General features: G+C 36.9%; 1 pseudogene; it reads right to left on the bottom strand.

Annotated features, from left to right (window-relative positions):
* Positions 1-720: 720 nt before the first annotated feature.
* LOC102813599 overlaps positions 721-6,636 on the bottom strand; it is an 8,813-nt pseudogene continuing 2,897 nt past the window's right edge.

Below are 6,636 nucleotides of genomic sequence, written 5' to 3'. Positions count from 1 at the left end.
TTCTTTAATGTCTACTTAAATAACTCCTTATTAGAAAGGACCCTTATCCTCTAACCCACCTAAAATATTATCCCTTTCCTATGTCAGTACTCAGAATCCTGATATGGTGCTGTGCGGTAAAGCAGTGGAACACAAGGTTCTTTGATTTGCAAGGTCAATGATTCAAACTCACCAGCCACTAGTTGGAAACTCTATACAGGGTCACTATGAGTTGGAACTGACTCAACGGCACTTAACAACAGCAACAATACTTAACAACAACAACTATACTCTGCCCTTGCTAAATGTCTCTGTTCATCTTATTACAACCTGACATAATATGTATTTATTTGCTTGCTTGTTTCAGTCTTTGCCTTTCTTCTACTAGCATATAAACCCAACAAGAGCAAGGACTTGGTTTCCCCTTAGTGTCTTTATTATTTGTTTTCTTTCTTTTTTTTTTTTCTGAAGAGAGCAAAGACCTTTTAAATACAGTATTCATTTCTATAACCCTAATATCTAGAATCATGCCTGCTGTCCAGTGGGCACTTAGTAAGTATTCACTGAGCGAATGAAAAATGAACTATTTTTAAACAGAGAAAAATATATTTAGAAGACATCATGAGGAAATTAGAAAAGGCATGATAAAAGAAATCAGAAGACCTAAATAGAATTCTGTTAAGGAAAAGAATAACTAGAATATATATACTATAAATAAATAGTAGAAAACTTTTTTCTGTGCTAATTGAAAACTTGAAACTGAAGATAGGATTTGGGAGGTGGCCTCATCAGATCCCAGGCAGACCTATTGAGAAAAGACAAACATTTACATATATTCCAATATAATTCCTGAACTTTAAGGCATATAACAACAAGAACAAGGGTAAGAGAAAGATCTTATAAGCTTCCTGAAAGAAAAAATGAGCAAACTATCTACAGTGAGAAAACAATCAAACAGGCATCACATCAGACCTCACATCTACAACAATGTTGTTGTTATTGTTAAGTGCTATCAAGTTGGTTCCAATCTATAGCAACCCTGTATAGGGTTTCCGAAGAGCAGCCAGTGAGCTTGAACTGTCATGCTTGAGGTTCAAACCAGCTTTGCAGTTCAGTGCATTAATCTACAGCACCACACCAGGAGTCCTCTACAACAATAGAAGTTAGGTAACAATGTTGTTGTTGTTAAATGTCATCGGGTTGATTCTGACCTGTATAGGGTTTCCAGGGAGCCGCTGGTGAGCTTGAACCACCGACCTTGTGGTTCAAATCGACTTTGCAGTCCAGCGCATTAGCCCACAGCACCACACCAGGAATCCAATAGTTGCACAATAATGATTGAAAAGGATGGCTACCCAGAATTTCACACCCAATTGTTATATCATAAACCTGTAAGCATGAAAGAAATATATATAAGCATATATATGACCTCAGAAATCATATTCATATATGAATTATGTACTACTTTTAAGGAAAATATTAAGCAAACATCAAGTGATCAGAATATAAATCTCAATATGGAAGATGTTAGAAAGAAGAGTGATTGGTAATATATATACATTTTGAGACTAAGAAGCAGCTGTCAAAAAGTCACATGATGTATTGCATTAGGCATATCTGCTGCACAAGACCTTTTAAAATTGTTAAAGAGCAAAGATGTCAGTTTGAGGACTAAGATACATGTGACCCAAGCCATGGCTTTTTGTTTTGTTTTATTTTTCAGTACATGATGTTTATTATAAACTTATCCATCATAGTCAAAGGTAGATGTAGCACAAGTGTCTACCAACATATAGATGAATGGATGAAAAAACATAGCATATCCATACAATAGAATAGAATCCATACAATAGAATAGAATATGAAGTGAAATCAAGTTCTGGTACATGCTACAATATAGATTAATGCTAAAAGAAAAAAAGCAAACATGTTGAGTGAAAAGTCAGACACAAAAGTAAATATATAAATATGGAGTCCTGGTGTGGGTTAATGTGCTTGACTGCAAAGTTGCTTTGAACCACAAGGTTGGTTCAAATACACCAGCTGTTCCTTGGAAATCCTATACAGGGTCCCTATGGGTCAGAAACGACTCAATGGCACTTAACAACAACAAATATATATCTATATACATTTAGAAGTACATTTATAAAGTTCTCACTTTTTTTTTTTTTTAAGTTTTTGTTGTGAATTAAGTGGTAGTTTGTATGGGAGAACATCAGCTTTACATTCATCTTATTGTATTTCATTTCATTGCAATGATTACAATCCCCTCCATGCATCATCAGACAATCAAAAGGTACACCCACAAGCCTGCCACCTGGCCATTAGTACACAGCCTCTCTCCTTCCCTGAGTCCAGAGTCCCCAGCTGCTCCATCGTTCCATGTCATCGTCTCTGCCTCCATCTCTGGCTTCAAGTTCTCATTTAAAAAAAAACAAAAAAACTTTTTTTTGTGAATTGAGTGAAGGTTTACAGAGCAGATCATCAGTTTTACGAGGGTGAGTCAAAAATTATCTGCACTCTGTCTGTAGAATTAATTTTAATCAGCTTTTAGAAAAGACTAATGGATCATTTTTGACACAATCTGCTTGCTTTTCAACACATTTTTTCCATCTGTCAGAAAACTTTCATATTCCCTTATTTAAAAAAAAATGTTTTAGAGCCATCAAGGCAAGCAAGCAAATCCATTCAGGACAAACCCTCCTCTAAGACTGAAACTCAAAAGGAACACATGAGTGGACATGTAAGCTTGCTGGCGACCACATTGGTCTACTGTGAGTGGAAGAGGGGAAAGGAAGCAATGAAGAAATGGGCTGAGTTCAACCATGTTCCATAGACTCCCATTGACTTGGAGATGAAAGAGAGAAGAATAATGGCTGGTTGGTCCAAAATGTAGTGAGACCTGGGAACTCCTGAGCCTATGGACAAGGACATAGCCATGGAGGGCTAGAGCTGAGAGTAAAGCATCCAGTCGATATGAAGTGAGGGGAGACACACAAGAACACCCATACTTGCAGATAGTACCTATTTGACCTAGCCTCGATGACTTGACAGTCAACTAGAGGAAGATAATAATAATAATAATAATAATAATAATAATTTTTGATAAAGGTAACAAGGGTAAATTGCTACAATTTGATGAACTTGACCTATACTCATGTATGTAGTAGCTCAAAATTCTAACAGGGAGGGGAGGACTCTTCACATCAAGTTACAATCCTATCCCCTCTGTATACAGGGTAAATAGGGACAGGCAACTTAGATATTGGCTATCTAAAATAAGGGCATGATAAAGGCACAAAGTGACTGGCTTACAAGTTTTCAATAGGGAGTATACTTTAAAAGTGTTTGGGGAAAGATAGAGCCCCCACCGAATAATTTTCATCTTGTCTAGATGGTTCTGGTGAAAAGAGGTGGGGATAAGATTCTTATAATTCAATAGTGAGTAATAGTTATCATGACTAAATGTGACTGTCATATTGTAAGGGTAGAAGTTTTGTAACAAAATGGGGACGCAGTTAATCTTACAGTCCAGAAAAAAAAGGACCCTAGGACCATCAAGGGAGAAGAGCACAAGTGGAACACAGAACCCTATCCAGAGAAGCAGCTACACCAGAGATGGAGGCAGAGGTGGGGACATGGAGAGAAGGAGCAGCTGAGGAATCTAAATTCATGGAATTAGAGGTACTGAGAGCTGGCGGCCAGGAGGCAACCTTGCAGAATGTGCCCTTTGGTGGCTTAAATTATAATATATGCCTGAGTGTTTTTTAAAAAAGGAGCTAAAATGAATAGAGAAATCCTGTTAACTGATGGTAAATGGAGGGGATTATAATCATTGTAATGAAACAAGGTGTATGATTTGTTGAATGTAAAACTGATGATCTGCCCTGTAAACTTTCACTCAATTCACAATAAAAATTTTAAAACACACACACAAAATGTTTTAGGTTGATCTATGACCACGAATGCACCACTTGCATCACTTCTTCATCAGAGGTGAATCTCTATCTTCAAAGGGCTGCTCTTAGGGGATTAAACAGGTGAAAGTCTGATGAAGCAAGATCAGGACTATAGGGAGGATGCTCTAACACCTCAAAAGGAAGGTTTTGCAGAGCATCAACAGTGTGGGCAGAGGTATGTGGACATGCATTGTTATACAAGATCACAAAGCCCTTGGATAGCACAGTCCACTGTGTTTAATCCAAAATTTAGGCTTCTGCTCTTCTGTGAGTATCTCACTGTAACAAGTATCTTGTTCCTAATAGTGTTCCAATACTGGCCCATGAAAATCCCAGAAAAGTGTAAGCATCAATTTTCCAGCTGATGGCTGACTTTTAAATTTTTTCTTAGTCCTTGATTGAGGATCATACATGAGTTTGCTCCCACTCCATACTCCGCAGTTTACTCCCAGGCTTCTAGTGATGAATGCATGTCATGTTGAGTATAGGTACAAATTTTGTTTGCAGATGTCCAAATGCTTCTGTTTATGCTCGTCTGTGAGTTGTTTCAGTGTCCATCTCACACAAACTTTGTGAAACCCAAGTCTGTCATGGATTATGTCATAGACAGAGCCATGACTGATTTGCTGCATCAATGTCATCCATGAAGTAAAGGGGACACAGTTTGTAGTGGTGAAGAACAAATACTCAAGCCAATGAACTAAGAGTTTTTACTTCTCCAGAAAGATTGGAGATCTTCTAACTTTTCTTAGGTGGTGGAAAACTGAACATGATTTCTTCAGAGAAGGGATCCAAGGTGTCTACAAGCTCCAGTCCAGCATCACCTCCCAAAGTTAATTTTTGGTAATTTTCTTTTAATTTATTTGTTATTATCTAAAAGCCTGACATAAATTCATTAAGTTTTTGTTTCTGAAAATTGTTCACAGGCCTGTTTAAAATGATCTCTTTTGGAAGAAATTTTGTCCATTTCTGCTACACGCTGCAAATATAATTCATCCTTCTTATACTCTGCAATGGCACCAAGGTTCAATTTCATTTCATGATGCTGGGCTTCTAAAAGCATCATTTGATTTGTTTTAGAATCTGGATTCTTACTTGCTTCAAGATCCTCTGGGCTTAGAACCGAAACCTCTTCAACAGGATTATCTTCTATTGTTATTGTTGAGTGCTGTTGAGTTGGTTCCAACCCATAGCGACCTTGTAAAGGGTTTCCGAGGAGCAGCTGGTGAGTTTGAACTGCCGACCTTGCAGTTCAAATGGCTTTGCAGTCTGGCACATTAATCCACAGTGCCACGCCAGGACTCCTTCTATAGGATGCAATAATATCTTTTTGCCAATATTTTATTTTGGAATTTTGCTCAGTAATGTGACCATCTATCTATTCAAGTTTTCAACTAAATACTAATTGCATATTTTTGAAGAGCATGCTCATTCTCTTGAATTATTTTCAGTTCTTGAAGTAGATTAGGATGTTCTTTGGCAGTTCTCTGACAAGGACTCCCATGCAGTAGGACTCCCTTGTAGTCTTTACAACCTCCATCACTTTATCCTCAAGACTTTTTAGCTCTGTTGTTAAATTATTAACTTCTTTCAGAGTAATTTTATTTCTTTTTCTGTGGAAAGACAAGAGTCGATTTCTATCTGCAGTCTTGATTGCTACTTGGGTTTTAGTAATAGCTGAAGCACATTCATTGAATTGTTTATTTAGTTGATCAAGTTTGTCTTGTGGGGAATTGAGTTTATGGTTTCTACAATGACATTGTGCAACCATTTAACTTCATCTTATACTTTATCAGCTCTCTCAGCCACATTGCCATATTCTGTTTTGAAAGTACCAACATTTTCTTCTAGCAGTTTCTGCTTTTTTTGGCCAGAGATTGTCGCAAGTACATTAGCTTCAAGTTCCTTAACTTGCACATTCAAATAATCTTCCTCTGATAAGTGCTGGATGTTTGTAGTAATCTTTTCTAACATGTTCTTCATTTCTTGTTCATCATGTCGTAATTTAACTACTGCTTCTTCAAGTTGTATTTTTTGTACCTGGATTTGGACTGCTTTTGTTTGTTTTTGAACTGCTTTCCCAGCCATTGGTTAATATTTATTTAAAATCTGTTTTGATCTTTAGAATACATTGTAAAGATCCATTATAATCTTTTTTTTTTTTTTTCATCTTCTTAATGACCTTTTGTTTTCTTCATGGATGATGCTCTTGATGTAATGTAATGTCTAATGTATCAAATCTGTTCTAGAGATAGTCTCTAAATTCAGGTGGGACACACTCAAGGTCATATTGACTCTCGTGGGATATTTTTTATTTTCTTCAGCTTCAGCCTGAACTTGCATATAGGCAGCTGATGGTCTGTTGTCAGTCTGTCCATGGCCTTATTTTAGCTGATAATATGGAGCTTCTCCTTGCCTCCTCCCACAGATGCAGTCAATTTAATCCGTATCTATTCCTTCTGGTAAGGATCACATGTACATTACCCTTTCGTGTTGTTGAGAAGAGGTATTTGTAATGCATTAGTCATTGGTTTTTCAAAATTCTATCTCCAGCATATCTATCAGCAAGGTCATATTTTTCAATTACCAATCCTTCCTACTAGTTTCCATCTTTTGCATTTACATCACCAGTAATTATCAATGCATCTTGACCACATGTTTGCTCAATTTCAGTCTGAAGAAGTTGGTAGAATTCTTT

The sequence above is a fragment of the Chrysochloris asiatica genome, unplaced genomic scaffold (assembly GCF_000296735.1).
Source record: "Chrysochloris asiatica unplaced genomic scaffold, ChrAsi1.0 scaffold00014, whole genome shotgun sequence".
Classification (NCBI taxonomy): Eukaryota; Metazoa; Chordata; class Mammalia; order Afrosoricida; family Chrysochloridae; genus Chrysochloris; species Chrysochloris asiatica.
This window is presented reverse-complemented; position numbering and strand designations above follow the sequence as displayed.